At 41.3% G+C, this 17,639-nt stretch overlaps 2 long non-coding RNA genes across 2 annotated transcripts in view; both read left to right on the top strand.

The window, feature by feature from the left end:
• Positions 1 to 16,991, top strand: part of LOC147639843 (uncharacterized) — a 44,350-nt gene extending 27,359 nt beyond the window's left edge. The window contains exon 4 of the long non-coding RNA XR_015269560.1: positions 16,814 to 16,991. This is a non-coding gene — a long non-coding RNA (uncharacterized LOC147639843). The remainder of the gene's footprint in view (positions 1 to 16,813) is intronic.
• On the top strand, positions 16,102 to 16,991 carry LOC147639844 (uncharacterized). Its single transcript, XR_015269562.1, has 3 exons — positions 16,102 to 16,313; positions 16,513 to 16,580; positions 16,705 to 16,991. It is a non-coding gene; the product is annotated as an uncharacterized LOC147639844 (long non-coding RNA).
• Positions 16,992 to 17,639: the final 648 nt, after the last annotated feature.

Genomic DNA, 17,639 nt, shown 5'->3' with positions numbered 1-17,639 from the left:
ATGAAAAACTGGGTTCCTGGCCAACTGTATACTGCTAATGTTCACAGAAAATGACAACTTGTCTATCCACTGATAGACCCAAATCTGCAAGTAGCTTTCTCTCAACCAATCTACCTCACATGCTGCCATAGCAGCACCTCTGTACCTGGCCTCTGAACTGGATAGAGCAACTGTAGGCTGCTTCTTGCTGCTCCAAGTCACAGCAGCACTCCCCAAAGAAAACATGAAGCCACTAGTAGATCTTCTATCTGAGATACTACCAGCCCAATCAGCATCTGTGTACCCATGTACACATATCTCTGTTCCATAGTCCACAATGCAAAGTAGACCTCACATACCTCAGTATGCGTCTCAATGCATCCAAATGCGGCTTTCGAGGAACCTGCATAAACTGACTCACCAACCCAACAGCATAGCTCAAATCTGGCCATCGTCATGTAGATCAAGCTTCCTACTATGCGCCTATACATAGTAGGATCCTCCAAAATTTCTCCTGAATCTGCACTCAACTTGCCATTCTGATCCAATGGCACTGAGATAGGCTTACAGCCTGTCATACCATACTTGGACAACATGTCCAAGCCATACTGTCTCTGCAACAATAATCCAATACCATGTGGTGACCTAATCACCTCAATGCCCAAGAAATATCTGAGCTCCCCCAGATCCTTCATCTCCAACTTCTGTCTAAGCAAGATCTTTACATCAAAGATCTCTGCATCATGGTCCCCCGTAATGATCAAGTCATCTACATAGATAACAACAAGCACAACCCCTCTATCACTGTGTCTCACCTATAGCGAGAAATCTGCATTGGCTACATGAAAGCCAATAGTGACAAGATATTCAGAAATCTTGTCAGACCATGCTCTTGGTGCTTGTTTTAAGCCATACAAGGCTTTCTTCAACCTGCAAACATGCTTAGGGTGACTCACATCCTCATAACTAGGTGGCTGCAACATATACACCTCTTCCTGCGAATCCCCATGCAAGAATGCATTCTTTACATCCATCTGATGTAAAGACCATTGCTTTGACGCAGCCATTGCTATCACAACTCTAACTGTTGCTGGGCTGAAAGTTTCCTCATAATCAATGCCATTGCTATCACAACTCTCACTGTTGTTGCTGGGCTGAAAGTTTCCTCATAATCAATGCCATATGTCTACGCATATATTTTGGCTACCAATCTAGCCTTCTTGTACCTGCTTATGCTTCCATCACTGTTATGTTTTACTTTGTACACCCACTTGCATCCAATGGCTTTCTTGCCTTCACGCAATTGCACTAAATCCCAAGTCTCATTTCCATATAGTGCATCCATCTCCTCATCCATAGCTTTCTCCCAACACACATTTCCAATAGCCTCATCAATGCATGTGGGCTCTACAACCTGTACAACTTTTGCCATGTATGCATAGTGATGTGCCACATAACCATCATAGGGAAACCTTTGCATAGGATTCTTCACTCTCCCAGATCTTCGCAGCTTTACATTCATGGCTTCCATAGCCTTCTTTACACTAGGTGTTCTGATAGTTAGTATCCCAAGATCCTCATCAAGGCTCATCTCTGAGCCACTAGACTCTCCATCAACATGAGAATGCCCTGCAGAAATGTCAGGCATACTAAGGGACTCAACCACTTTCTCTTTGCCTTTATGTGTTGTACTAATCACATTTGTAGGACTGGTATTATGACGCAGCCTGCCACTCCATGGTCTATCAACTAAACCACTAGATGAGGACTCTCTTGGTCCACTCAAAGACTGTGACTGCTGACTTGCATTATGTGCAACCACATTTCCACTCACATCAGTCCCAACAGCTTCTTTTTCAGCAGCATACCAGCTGCTCATCTGATCTATTTCCCTAGTTAGGATCTTGTAAGGGATGGAATTTTGATGTCAAATTTTGGCTTGTAATACTCACTTCTATCCTCTATGTAATACGATACCAATAAATGATCATTTTGTTTTTTTCCATATATGGATTCAAGTGTCATTTTACCACAATTTTTGTTTTTAGTTTTTCCAACTATCATTTAATGTATAAATTGATGATTATCAAGCGAGGGAGATCGTCAGGTTTTATAGAATTGAGCTTTTTGGACAAAAAAAAGTGGGCCAAAAAAGCGAGAAAATGCCTTGTGCGAGGGGCTCGGATTGGGCATTTTTGCACCCTTCTAGCCCGTGTGAAACGCCTCCTAAAATTAGGGTTTCTTGCAATGATGATGTTTTTTGAGCTCAATATAATGAGATTTTCCTCTCTGGGCCATTTCATACATTCTAGAGCATACATCCTCTTTAGGCCATTCGTACATTTGAGACCATGGTGTGCACTAAGCAGACTATGAAGAAAGTCACAGAAGAGGAGATGAAAAGGAGGGAAGCTCTATCAACAACAAGGACATCGTGGAGGAATTTAACGCCTCCATCAGTAAAAAGAAAAGTAGGGTGATTATGGAATATGAACAACACCGACATCACCAAAATGACACCATGCAAAGGAGTGACTCCGATTTGGAGACCGATTTAGAGGATGATAGGCCGTTGGGGGAGCCCACATGGGCTAGCATGGAGATTCGAGCACACCCGGTAGTAGCCTTGAAGACTTTGCCCAGAGCTCGTGCCCCTCCTAGATAGCTAGAGGACATTGAGACTGAAAAGATGCAGGGGAGAAGAGAGCTTGAGCTCTTGCAAGCACACACACACACACTCACAAAACCCTAAAAGAGAACACACAAGGTGAGAGACTAAAAATCTTCTTCTTCTTCACACAACATTCAACACACCATATAGAAAGATAAGAGTACACACAATATGAAAAGGTACTCAACCAAATACATACTAGGGTTCTCTATAGTGTGAACCCAACTAAATGAGTTGGCGCTATAAGTATGCCAGTCTCTAGAATGGCTGTCACACAGCCTGTCATCCCACTGGCCGTATATCACCCATGATCTCACCAACCATGCCAATGGTGTAAGTGTGGGGCCTATCCCCCAGGCGGATCATCAGTGTCCACCACTGCCTCACTAGATGAGCTCGATATCTCAACACTCCCCCTTGAGCTCAACTCCATCTCATGTACACCATGCGAAGCCTTGAATCTGCGGAGCTTCTCTGTACCCAATGCTTTGGCGAAGATGTCAGCAACCTGATCCTGTGTGCTGACATAAACAACGTCAATGTCTCCTACCAAAACCTTCTCTCTGACAAAATGGTAGTGGACCTCTATATGCTTCATGCGAGCATGAAAAACTAGGTTCTTGGCCAACTGTATACTGCTAATTTTATCACAAAAAATGACAACTTGTCTATCCACTGATAGACACAAATCTGCAACAAGTAGCTTTCTCAACCAAGCTACCTCACATGCTGCCATAGCAGCACCTCTGTACTCTGCCTCTGAACTAGATAGAGCAACCATAGGCTGCTTCTTGCTGCTCGAAGTCATAGCAGCACTCTCCAAATAAAACATTAAGCCACTAGTAGATCTTCTATCTAAGATACTACTAGCCCAATCAGCATTTGTGTACCCATGTACAAATATCTCTGTCCCAGTTTCATAAAATAGTCCACAATGCAAAGTAGACCTCACAAACCTTAGTATGCGTCTCAATGCATCCAAATGCGGCTTCTGAGGAACTTGCATAAACTGACTCACCAACCCAACAGCAGCATAGCTCAAATCTGGCCTGGTGATCGTCATGTAGATCAAGCTTCCTACTATGCGCCTATACATAGTAGGATCCTCCAAAATCTCTCCTGAATTTGCACCTCCTGAATCTGCACTCAACTCGCCATTCTAATCCAACGGCACTAAGATAGACTTACAGCATGTCATACCATACTTGGACAACATGTCCAAGCCATACTGTCTCTGCAGGCAGTAATCCAATACCATGTGGTGACCTAATCACCTCAATGCCCAAGAAATATCTGAGCTCCCCCAGATCCTTCATCTCAAACTTCTATCTAAGCAAGATCTTTACATCAAAGATCTCTGCATCATGGTCCCCGTAATGATCAAGTCATCTACATAGATGACAACAAGCACAACCCCTCTATCACTGTGTCTCACATACAGTAAGGAATCTGCATTGGCTACATGAAAGCCAATAGTGACAAGATATTCAAAAATCTTGTCAGACCATGCTCTTGGTGCTTGTTTTTAGCCATACAAGGCTTTCTTCAACTTGCAAACATGCTCGGGGTGACTCACATCCTTATAACCAGGTGGCTGCAACATATACACCTCTTCTTGCAAATCCCCATGCAAGAATGCATTCTTTACATCCATCTGATGTAAAGACCATTGCTTTGACGCAGCCACTGCTATCACAACTCTCACTGTTGCCATCTTGGTACCTGGGCTGAAAGTTTCCTCATAATCAATGCCATATGTCTGCGCATATCCTTTGGCTACCAATCTAGCCTTGTACCTACTTATGCTTCCATCACTGTTATGTTTTACTTTGTACACCCACTTGCATCCAATGGCTTTCTTGCCTTTATGCAATTGCACTAAATCCCAAGTCTCATTTCCATATAGTGCATCCATCTCCTCATCCATAGCTTTCTCCCAACACACGTTTCCAACAGCCTCATCAATGCATGTGGGCTTTACAACCTGCATAGCTTTTGCCATGTATGCATAGTGATGTGCCACATAACCATCATAGGAAAAACTTTGCACAATATTCTTCACTCTCCCAGATCTTCGCAGCTTTGCATTCATGGCTTCCATAGCCTTCTTTACACCAGGTGTTCTCATAGTTAGTATCCCAAGATCCTCATCAAGGCTCATCTCTGAGCCACTAGACTCTCCATCAACATGAGAATGCCCTGCAAAAATGTCAGGCATACTAAGGGGCTCAACCACTTTCTCTTTGCCTTTATGTGATGTACTAATCACATTTGCAGGACTAGTATTATGACGCAGCCTGCCACTCCATGGTCTATCAACTGAACCACTAGATGAGGACTCTCCTGGTCCAGTTAAAGACTGTGATTGGCTGACTTGTATTCTGTGTAACCACATTTCCACTCACATCAGCCCCCCCAACTGCTTCTTTTCCAGCAACATACTAGCTGCTCATCTTATCAAAAACAACATCCTTGATTACCCTCAACTCACGTGTAGCAGGGTTATAACACCTGTATCCCTTTTGCTCAAGGGAATACCCAATAAACATACATTTTTCATCTTTTGGATCCAGCTTAGTTCTCAGCTCATCTGGCACATGCACATATGCAATGTATCCAAATACTTTTAGATGAGACAAATCAGGTTTTCTGCTAGTAAACATGTCCTCTGGAGTTACATCATGTATGGCTGCAGTTGGAGTCCTGTTCATGATATAAACTGCTGTAGCAACAGCCTCAGCCAAAAGCTATGCGGCATATTCTTCTCTCCCATCAATGCTCGTGTAATCTCAGCAATGTGCCTGTTTTTCCGCTCAGTAACTCCATTTTGCTGCGGAGTGTATCTGCATGTAAACTGTCTCTCTGAATACCATTGTTCTACAAAAATTTAGAGAACTCATTGGAGAAGTACTCTCCCTCTCCATCTGACCTTAGGCACTTTACATGTTTCCCTGTTTGCTTTTCAACCATAACTCTGAAATTCTAAAAATGAGTGACACCTCACTCTTCTCCTTCATGAAGTATACCCACACTTACCTGCAGCCTCCCATAGACATGGTCTTTGTAGGACCCCATACATCTGAATGCACAACATCTAGTGCATTTTTGCTCACATTTTTGTCACGTGGAAACACATGCTTTGTTGGCTTTCCAAATTGGCATGCTTCACATATTTTCTGCATACCTTCAACTTTAAACTTTGGCAGCCCTGTCACACACACACAATTCCCTTAGTCTGCATAAACTTCATTCTTTGCACATTCACATGTCCAATTCTTTTATGCCAAATTTCTATGTCTGTAACAATTCTTGAACCATTTGCAAACATTGCAGCACTCACTTCAAGCATGTTTACATTCAATGTAAACATTCTTCCCACTCTGTTGCCTTTTGCAACAACCAAAGTCCACTTGTCTTTAAAGTCTTCAACATAACAACCATCAGGGTTAAACCAAACCTACAAACCCTGCTCAATCATCTGGCCATCTGAAACCAGATTCTTTGTTATGTTTGGAACATGAAGTACATCTGCAAGGTACTTCACTTTGCCATCCTGCATAGACAATGACACATCTCCAACATGGGCAATTGGATACGCAGTGTCATCCCCTGTTTCCACAAAACCTGGTCTTTCAAGGTTTTTCATCTCCTGGAACCACTCCCCCATGACTTGTCATGTGGTTTGAAGCACCTGAATCAACGTACCATGCATCATCTTTATGTGCTGCTTCAACATCTTCAGACATGGCATTAACGACATGCTGCATAGCAAACAACCTTTCATTATCCTCATTGTTTCTGCTCGAGGATGCATAGTTGTTTTGCTACAATTTCCCAATTTGCATGTCAGCCTACTTCTTATAACAATTTGCCTGCACATGTCCAGGCTTACCACAATAAAAGCATCCACGTGTATCACTATACTGCCTTTGCTAATTTCCACGACCTCTTTGACTCCCCCTGCCTCTGAATTGGCCTCTTCCACCTACATGTTATTGTTGTGAATTTTGGGACTGTTGTTTTGCTGCTGCTCTGCTGGCCATAATTTTGATTACATGTTCGGCCACCTCCTTGGCCGCATCCACGGCCTCCTTTACCTTGTCCTCTTCTTGAACTTGTGTAGAAGGCCTGTTACTCTAAACTGTTTTTGTTTTGTGAAGACCGTTGATCTTCACCTAAGCTCTTCTCTTCTATAATCAACATAGACACGAAATCTGTGAAATTGGGAATGTTTTGCCGAGTGAATAGATGTCTTGAATGCCTTGTATTGTGGCCCGAGACCACGTAGATAGACTTCCACCTTATCTACTGAAACACCAATAGATGCAAGGGATTCCACAATACCCTTGATCTTCAATGCATAGTCATTCACAGACATACTCTTTTTCTCCATAGTATGAAGTTCATTCTTCAACTATATCTTTAGTGCCTTGGTATTTATTTCATAAAGTTTTACCAAGGTGTCCCACGCCTCCTTGGGGAACTTGGCATCCTGTATGTGCCTAATCATGGTGTCGTGTATACTGATAGAGAACCAATACATATCTTTTCTGGCTCCTTGGTTCCAATCCTTGAACTCTTTCACATCTGCAGCAGCAGTCAGATTGATCTCCGGTATCTCCAGTGCCTCTTCAGCTCACCTTCTATGTAGTCCCAGTAACCCTTTCCCATCAGGAAATTTGTCAACCTGAACCTCCAAGCATGAAAGTTGTTCTTGTCAAGCTTCTCAGCAACAATCTGGTTTATGCCATCATTTGACATCTTGCCAGACACACAAATTTACCAGAAACAGCACTCTGGTTTGTCCTACACAAATTGCTATATTTTTTGTAGCGGTACTGTACTACACTCAAATGTCACAACCAGTGACATTTGAGTGTAGTACACTCAAATGTCACAACCAGCGGTACTGTACTACACTCAAATGTCACAACCAATGACCTCAATGTGTATACATACACCTAATGGCAACAACTATTTGACCTCCTTGCAGCACACACAATGTCTGCACAACCAATCTGTCTTCCTGTAGTTCTTAAAACAGAGTTCTGCATAGAATCGATTACTTACCTGTAGTGCTCAAAATCGCTTGCTTTTCGAAAAACGGAGGTCCTAACGTGCTCGAAACGCGTTTTTGGCTTGAAAAATCTTGTCCGATATAGGACCCTATAGTTGCCCTATAGCTTTACTCTTGTGAAGAAAGCTCCTCAATCAGAGATCGTTTGCCGGTGCCTCTCGTAGAGCTCCCGACAAGGGTGTAGTCGTCAACACAAATAGGGAAGAGTAGATGACGCTCTTACCCTCGTACCGCTTCTTGTGCTTCTCTTGCTTGCAGCTCAGCCCTTAGCATGAACCAGGCTTTGATACCGTGAAAAGATGCGGGGGAGAAGAGAGCTTGAGCTCTGGCAAGCACACACACACTCACAAAACCCTAAAAGAGAACACACAAGGTGAGAGACTGAAAATCTTCTTCTTCTTCACACAACATTCAACACACCATATACAAAAATAAGAGTACACACAATATGAAAAGGTACTCAACCAAATACATACTAGGGTTCTCTATAGTGTGAATGAGCTGGCGCTATAACTATGCCAGTCTCTAGAATGGCTGTCACACAGCCAGTCTCTAGAATGGCTGTCACACAGCCTGTCATCCCACTGGCCGCATATCACCCATGATCTCACCAACCATGCTAGTGGTGTAAGTGTGGGGCCTATCCCCCAGGCGGGTCATTAGTGTCCACCGCCTCACACTAGATGAGCTCGATATCTATGATAGAGAGACTCCCAAAGAGCCCGAATGACCAGAGTCACCTCTGTAAGAGCAAGCTTTTTAAGCCCCACACGTGCATGGCCCGACCCCCCCAAGCTCTTTCGTGTGGTCCATGATGCAAAACCTGCTCCGACTTTAGAGTATTCTAGGAGATACACCATTACCAAAATTCAATAGAGTTGCTAAACTGGAGGGCTCCATTTGCACGGACATGTAAGGAAATTCTATGGGATTACAAGATGGAATATTGCATGCAGTTCGTTGCCCTCAAAGAATTGCAAGAGGCAGAGGAGGCCTGGTCACTCTTTTTTCAAGACACTAACCTCTGCACAATTCATGCTAAAGCGAGTGACCATCATGACGAAGGACATGCAGTTGGCACACGCAAAAAATTCGGGGAGAAAAAGGGCGAAAATAGACCGTCTAACTTTTAATGTAATTGGCCTATCAATTACAAATGTAATATTTCTACAACTGTCAATGCAAGAAGATAACTTTTTTATCTTTGTTTCAAAGTCTGTGAGAATGATTGAGTGTTTGATGTGATGAATGCTATACTTGGTCTATGAATTTGGGGAATGGTCAATCTATGAGTTTATGCTATGCTCGATTGATAAATTTACACGATTCTTGGTCTATGAGCTCACTATATTCGTTTAAATGGAAGAGGGGTTCACCTAAAAATATGTAAGTATAGCACGTGAGTTCAAATGAAAGGGTTTTTTAATTCAAAAATTTAAGGTAAATTTAAAAAAAACATTTATAGAAGGGTTTTTTTAATCGATGCTGAAAAAAACCCGTAAAACCATAAAGAAAAAGGGGTCATTTTGTTCATAAAACATTCATAGGTAAGGGGTTTTTTAAATACCCCTTGAACATAAATGATACATAGGGTTTCTTAGTAGTGCACCCCCTCAGGAGGCCATGCACGTGCACACTATGTTCACTCACGTGGTTGACTGGACCTCCACCATCCAACTGCACTCAGATCTATTTTCTCACACGCTCACCTACATGAAGACCCACGTGAGGCCGCACTCGCATTATGGGATGATGATGGCTTGTGGGTGCCATGTAAACTACTTGAGCACATAGGCCACAACCAAAAACACTTCAAAAAATGTCTTTAAAGATTTGAAGGTACGGTGACACTCTCAGATCACTTCATAGATCTTGAAAAAAAACAAGTCCACAAGCTCGGCAAAGGGGATATTGGCCATCGCTTCCTCTCATGGTTGGCATGTTTTATCTTCCACATTTCTAAAGGAGAGGAGGAAGGTGAGGTTGATCTCCCCCCCACAGCTACACCTTGGGGGGTTTGTCATCGCATAGAAGGGTGAGCAAGATAGGGTAGCCACTGTCGGTCCTAATGAATTAGTGCTTGTCCAAAAAGACTTCCCTCGAGGGTGTGTTGGGTTCGGCCAAGAATCCTCAACACCACTTCAAGGCCATTGCTAGCAACATGGCAGTTGAAGACAAAGATGACTCTGGCCCCATTCCAAAAATAGAAATCAAAACTTTATGTCCAGTGGTGGTTGGGGGGGGAGCTCTTTCTCTTTTTGCAGGACATCAAAAAATCTTGTGGGATTCGCATGGATGAGTGCCTTAGCATGCTCAAAGTGAAATGTGAATTCCCTATAGATGATTTCGCCAAAAATCGCCCAAGGACATAGCAGAAGCCATCTTAACAGGGGAGCTACCCATATCTGAAAAGCGTCAGAAAACCCTTGTATGATGAATCCCATCCTCTCATATGTAAATTCTTATGTAAACGATCTCTTTCAAATTGTTTTCTTGTAATCTCTATGAATCATTGTCGAACTGCATTGCAATCTATATAAATGGGCTCTTTCAAATTGTAATTAGTCTTTTGTGGATTTCGTATATGATTCGTCTTTTTATGTTCTCTGTGAGCTTCTCCATGTGTTTGAATTGCACAAAACATAAAAATCCAAAGGGCTAGAGGGAGCCTCCTACACAAGCCTTTTTCGCACCCTTTTGGCCCATCATGTGGACATGTCTTCTTTCCACATGGATGGGTTAGGTGTCAGTAAAGAGAGAAGGATTTTCACAAATCTAATGGTAAGATTACTTTGAGGTGGGAATATGAATTGAATTGACATGAGATTTTGAGTTATTGAATTCTTGCATGGGTGTATTAGTGTTTTTTGATCCAACTTTGAGTTGAAGGTCATTTGGCCTATAGATGATTAGACTGTATAGTACATTGCACTTCAAATTCTCCCCTTTGTGCTCCCACTCCACAAGGTCCCAGAGGGGAGGGGATTTCTTCAAGCTTACCAAACCCGTTGGGCCTGTGTGGCCACTACATAGTTGTGTGTCTAGAAGAAAACTTTCCGATGAGCAAGGTTAGAAAGGGCAATGTTGGAGAGTATTCCAACCCCTATATGAGCATGAATGCCATAGAATGTCCCTAGTAGGCTTCTCCTCAATGAAGAGGAAAATATATATGGAAACAAACAAACCCATCAAATGAGGTTGAATACAAGAGCCCATGTAAACCAACCTACTAGAGATAAATCCATGTAGTTTACAAGGAAAAAGAGGGGTGTGCTATTGCCGGGACCGCAATGAAATATCCATTGTTGAGTACACATGTACAAGAGCCACCAACCCATCACACCTTGATTCCTTGAAACCTAATAGATGCCCCTTCCAATGGTTCTCAACCACATCTTGACATCAAACTCGATGGGGTCCACTAGCACTAGGTTGCAAATAGACCCAATCTCCTTTCTAAAATTGCATCCCAAGCCAAGCATCAAACTCGATGGGGTCCACTAGCACTAGGTTGCAAATAGACCCAATCTCCCTTCTAAAATTGCATCCCAAGCCAAGCATCATGCTCATTCCTCACATTGGGCAAGAGCATAGACTCTATTGTGTCTGCTCACCTTCTCCTTGTGACGAAGATGCGCTACCCTCTGTGGTTGCTTATGCTACAATGATTGGAGAGAGAGAGAGAGAGGGAGAGGGAGAGAGAGAGAGAGAGAGAGAGAGAGAGAGAGAGAGAGAGAGAGAGCTATGGAGATTTGAGTTGCTTCTTTTGGGGAGAATAGAGTGTAGGGTGATGTTGGAAAGGAGAATGCAGTGTAGAGAGAGAAGATGGAGGTGAAAAAGCTCTTAAGTTTTGATACAATATGGTTTGGGTTTGGGTTTTTAGGGGAAGAAAATCACTTTTTTCAAAATTTTTGAAAAAACCCATTTTTAAGGGTTTTTTGACCCACGAGATTGATGGGGGCTGAGAATGATGGAGCCCCTCTAATTTTAGTTACCTCCCCCCCCATCCAAATTATGAAGGCAAGCCCCTACTTTTTGAACCCCACATTTGTGTTAATGACGAAGACAAGCCTAGCTGCCCCCCACTTTTGGTGGAGGAGACCAAATGTGCACACTGCTCTCTTCCCATTGGTCCATTGCTAATGAGGGTCATTAGCAAAAGGCCCAAAAGACGTCCAAAGTCTTTCTAATGATTTCAAAAATTTCAAAAGTACTTTTTGGTACCTTCAAGAGTACTTTCCGTGAATTCAAAAGTAACAGAAGCATAAAAGTGTAGATGAAACCAAAATCACTTACTTAAGCAATCAAAAGTGAATATTACATGCGAAGAGTGCATACCTTCAATGATGCCACTTGTTCTTTCTTTTGAATCACGTCCACTTCTAGGTCTCGAACCTTATCTTCATTTGGCGATGTCGATCATTGTAACTCCTCAAGTTGTCGTGTCAGGTTGTCAATATCACTTTTCATAGTTCCCTTGCAACAGTAAAACTATCTTCGTTCCAAAGTAGAGTGTCCCTCTTCTCAAGGAGATCTTTTTTAATCTTTACAAGCTTCTCTCTTTTTGTAGATGCTCTTACTGAGGTTTTTATTTCCATTGCCTCTGCCATCTTAATATATATTGCACTTTGACCTGTTGCACTTGGTTTCACATTGCATTATCCATTTGCTTTCCTCCAATTATCCATTTTTCTTGCAGACCCACCCTGTTGTGATCTATAAGTCTACAAAACATTCTCTCCAAACTTTGCCCGTGCAATCCGGTGCTTAGGTGGGTCACCCTGGGATGCTTTGCATCTTTCAAATGCAAAGCCTCGAGCAAACTTGGAAGTCATCACATGATTTGATGGGGGAGGCTGATACATTTTGTGGAACAAAAGACAACACTCCTCTATAAATTTTGGCAACACATTGTTGAGATAGATCTTTCTCTTCTTTTGGTACCTTATTTTGAGCACTGTCAACCGTTCTTCTTTGAGAAGATCTACTTTAGATATATGTTTAGGAAGATTCCCCTCCATGCTAAGCCCATACGCTAAATGGAGCTCCTCTGCCATGTGAAAAATGTTTAATAGCTTTGAATACCCTTCCATTGCAGCCTTTCTTGTAACACCATGGTGCACTTTTATTAACAATACCTACACCTGCATGTGCATAAAATTTACAGCAATAAATATTTAGAAGGTTACTTTTATTTTGAGAAGGCACGTGTCATCCATTTTGAGGAGACATGTAGCTTACATTTTGAAGATGCTTTAGACGAAGAGTTGACTATTAGGTTGTCAACCAATGCAGACACTTTAGATGAAGACTTGGCTATTTGGTTAGCATCCAGTGAATTCTCTTATGTTGATGCTTCATGTGGTGTTTGTGTCTTCATCCTGCTCATTGAAAAGAGGGAAAGAGGAAGGGAAGACGAGTGTTTGGTAGACCTTCACTGCTGACTTTCTCATAGAAATGAGGGGAAGGGGGAGTGTGGGTAGGGGGGAGGGAAAGAGAGAGGTCTATTAGAATCAAAAGAGAGAGAGGAGCTAGTTGTGTAGTAGGGACGTGAAACTAGCTATATAATAGGGTGCATAAGGTCTATGCATATGCTATCCATAAGGCCTATAGGCTCTTGACCTAAACCTAATCCTCGGCACCCAAGGGTGCAAAAACACAAAGAGAAGAAGCATAAACAAAGAGGGCTTACCTCTTATAGCCAAATCCGTATGAACTGATGCGTGACCTATGCCCTTGGTGGTTGTTCGCTTTGAACAGACCTAACAAAAGTTAGCACAATAAATCAAAACATTAGTTCATTAGCTCATAAGCACTATGCATAAGCCCTATGCATAAGGCCAATGCATAAGGCTATGCATATGGCCTATTCAAGCCAACCACCACCAAGGGCATAGGCCACGCAGTGGTTCATACAGCCTATGCATAAGCCTTATCCATAGGGTCATTAGCAAAGGGCCCAAAAGACATCCAAAGACTTTCTAATGATTTCAAAAATTTCAAAAGTACTTTTTGGTACCTTCAAGAGTACTTTCAGCGTATTCAAAAGTAACAGAAGCATAAAAGTGTAGATGCAACCAAAATCACTTATTTACAAAAAGCAATCAAAAGTGAATATTACATGCGAAGAGTGCATACTTACTATGATGCCACTTGTTCTTTCTTTTGAATCAGGTCCACTTCTAGGTCTCATACCTTATCTTCATTTGGTGATGTCGATCATTATAACTCCTGAAGTTGTCGTGTCAGGTTGTCAATATCACTTTTTGTAGTTCCCTTGCAACAATAAAACTATCTTCGTTCCGAAGCAGAGTGTCCCTCTTCTCAAGGAGATATTTTTGAATCTTTACAAGCTCCTCTCTTTTTGTGTGTTGCCATTGCCTCTGCCATCTTAATATATATTGCACTTTGACTTGCTGCACTTGATTACATATTTGTGATCCATTTTCTTTCCTCCAATTATCCATTTTCCTTGCCAACCCACCTTGTTTGTGATCTATAAGTCTACAAAACATTCTCTCCAAACTTCGCCCATGCAATCCGGTCCTTGGGTGGGTCACCATCATGGGATGCTTTGCATCTTTCAAATGCAAAAACTCTAGCAAACTTGGAAGTCATTTCACGATTTGATGGGGGAGGCTGATACACTTTGTGGAACAGAAGACGGCACTCCTCTATAAATTTTGGCAACACATTGTTGAGATAGATCTTTCTCTTCTTTTGGTACCTTATTTTGAACATTGTCAACCATTGTTCTTTGAGAAGATCTACTTTAGATAAATCTTTAGGAAGATTCCCCTCCACGCTAAGCCCATACTCTAAATGGAGCTCATCTGCCATGTGAAAAATGTTTGATAGCTTTCAATACCCTTCCATTTTAGCCTTTCGTGCAACACAATGGTGCACTTTTATTAACAATACCTACACCTGCATGTGCATGTGCATAAAGTTTACTACTTAAAGACCAGCAAAATAAATATTTAGAGGGTGACTCTCATTTTGAGAAGGCACGTGTCATCCATTTTGAGGAGGTAGGTAGCTTACATTTTGAAGATGCTTCACAGACGAAGAGTTGATTGTCTAGTTGTGAACCAATGCATACGCTTTAGATGAAGACTTGGCTATTTGGTTATCATCCAGTGCATTCTCTTAGTTTATTGTCTGGCCTTCAACGTGCACTGTCGTGTTTGTGTCTTCATATTGCTCATTGAAAAGAGGGAAAGAGGAAGGGAAGACGAGTCTTTGATAGACCTTCACTGCTGACTTGCTCATAGAAATGAGGGGAACGGGGAGTGTGGGTAGGGGGGAGGGAAAGAGAGAGGTCTATTAGAATCAAAAGAGAGAGAGGAGCTAGTTGTGTAGTAGGGACTCAAAACTAGCTGTATCATAGGGTGCATACTTAAACAACAACATGATTGGGTCCATGTAGTTATATAATGATATCAACAACATGTGTGAGATAATGATAACATTTACATGTAGTTAGATAATGAGAGCAATGACATGTAGTTAGATAATGAGAGCAATGACGCTTGTACCATTTGACATTCATGTTATTTTGATCAATTAATCAAGTGGATTTAATAAATCATAGCCTAGAAAAAGAAAATATTACTTTCAATTAAAACTTACTCAAAAAAAAATATTCATGTTATTTATATTATGTTGTGATGTAGATTGTCTTATAATATATATTTTATGATATTGAAATAATACGTAATAATACGTATATATTTTATGATATTGAAATAATACGTAATAATATGCAATCTATATTATACAACACACACCATGTAAAAAATGAAAAAAGAAAGGTAGGAGTGAACCCTTCACTTGTGTATAAAGAGCGCAAATGGGCCGTTTTTCATCATACCACACGTAATCCCAAGAAATTCACCCACCTCTTGGCTCTTACCACTGTGCTAACTTTTTTTGTTAGGGTGTAAGACTTAGTCAAAAGAGACCTTCATGTGTTCTCCTCAAACTTGGAAATATGTAGAAGTCAGTCAAGCTATGCAAGTGGGCCAACCAATCCCATGGGCGCACTAGTCCATCTATAATATAATTATGACTTGAGGAAATTCACTCACTCTATTTCCATAAGCAAATCCAATTGGAACGCTCTCTTTCTCTTTAACCCTATTTAATTAATGCGGCAAAAACAATAATAAATGGACTCCATACCAGTTTTTTATAATAAAAAACAATAATAGATACAGGCACCGACGACTTTTCTAATTTCTATTTTAGACGCAAGTCAAGGAAATGATGCGAAGTAGAATTTTTCGTTTTCGCCATGCGAAGGTTTGCGCACCAAGGCTTATACAAGTCAGCAATTCGATTCAAACTCCGTCATTCGTCTGCATTCATTTAATCAGCTCGTTCGTTTAATCCCGCATAAACATTTCTGTTGTGTAAGCGACTAGCCTTCTCCCTAACGTTCGCCCTCCGTTTTCTTCTAATCCCGCATTAACATTTCTGTTGTTTAAGCTAATTACGCAATGAGACTAGCCTTCTCCCTAACGTTCGCCCTCCTTGCGCTCCTGCTCTCGCATGCAATGGCGCCTCCGACATTCGCAGCAGCAGGCAAGCTGAGTGGAATTACTGTGTCTTCTTTTTGTCATTCGAATACTGCACTCCGTGTGTGATAATTATTGACGTTGATAATAATGTTTAATATGATTGCGCCAGCCTTAGCGTCCATTACTTCTTTCAATGTTATGGTTAGAGTATTAAGCACCTGCAGCACATTCAATAATGGAGTTCTAATGGATGAAATATGCAGCTCGACCTGAACCCGAGAGCTTCAGAAGCAGAGCAGATGATGATCAACCAGCAGCTGTGAAAGCAGCTGTAACGTAGATACTCTCTCACCCATGTTTATAAAATGGATATTTTGGCAATTTTCGACTTGCGTGCAAATTTACCTGATATTGCATGGCGATTAATGTCTTGCATGCAAATTTATCGGATGCAGATGAAGCTGCGGCAGGATATTGACTTGAAGAAGCGTGTGCTAATGCAGGACGGAAAATCTGGACCATCCGGTCCTAATTGCTGTTGATTAATTGCGGATCAAGTTGCCTGTGTTCCAACCTTATAAATACAGCGTAGCGACTTCCAATTTCTCGCAAATTTTTCCGAATTACTTCAAGAACCCTATCTTTCCTAAAATCAAAATCTAAATGCATGTCCATACCAGCTGGTGCTGGGAAAAGGGTTCTGGCTATAGTCTCCTACAAAATATTAAAACAAATTTTCTTCCTCTTGTGGCTTAGAAAATGTTGAAATTGCATATTTTATCTTTAACTTTCATTTCCATTGTGGATTATTTGTTGGTGCTATTTAGCTTTTCCTCATTGGTAGTGAACTAGGTTTTCATTATTATATTCTTAACCTTTCCTCATCACAACGAGTGGTAGTGAATGAGGTCTTATTGCATTAACAATAAGTCAAACTAAAAAATTAGTAAGCAAGTAGTACATTCAATAAAACTCGAGGAACCAATAAAACCTTGCCATTGCTCAACATGCAGGCAACATTATGGATGGATCAACATGTGCTACCATTTCGTCCTGCAACTTGTTAAATAGGTTCCTTCAGACGTTGCTAATTTCCACAAACAATTGCGCCACGCCTAGATCTCGACAGGAGCCGGTGAGGAAAATGTTAACATGTTTAAATAGGATTATACTTGCATCCACACATGCTTTAGAAATTGCAATTGACCATGCTTTAGAAATTACACTCCGGGCATGCCTTAGAAATTGCAATTTTTATACATCCCTCTCAATCTCTTTTTGTTAAGTTACTATAATTTTTATATTGAAATTAAAAAATAGAATATAAAGTCAAATATTTGAAAGAGCATAATTAAAATTTTTACTTTATTTTATTAAATTAAAAGAAATC

Source organism: Cibotium barometz, chromosome 3, assembly GCF_041138505.1.
Source record: "Cibotium barometz isolate CiBa-2024 chromosome 3, ASM4113850v1, whole genome shotgun sequence".
NCBI classification, from domain to species: Eukaryota; Viridiplantae; Streptophyta; class Polypodiopsida; order Cyatheales; family Cibotiaceae; genus Cibotium; species Cibotium barometz.
This window is presented reverse-complemented; position numbering and strand designations above follow the sequence as displayed.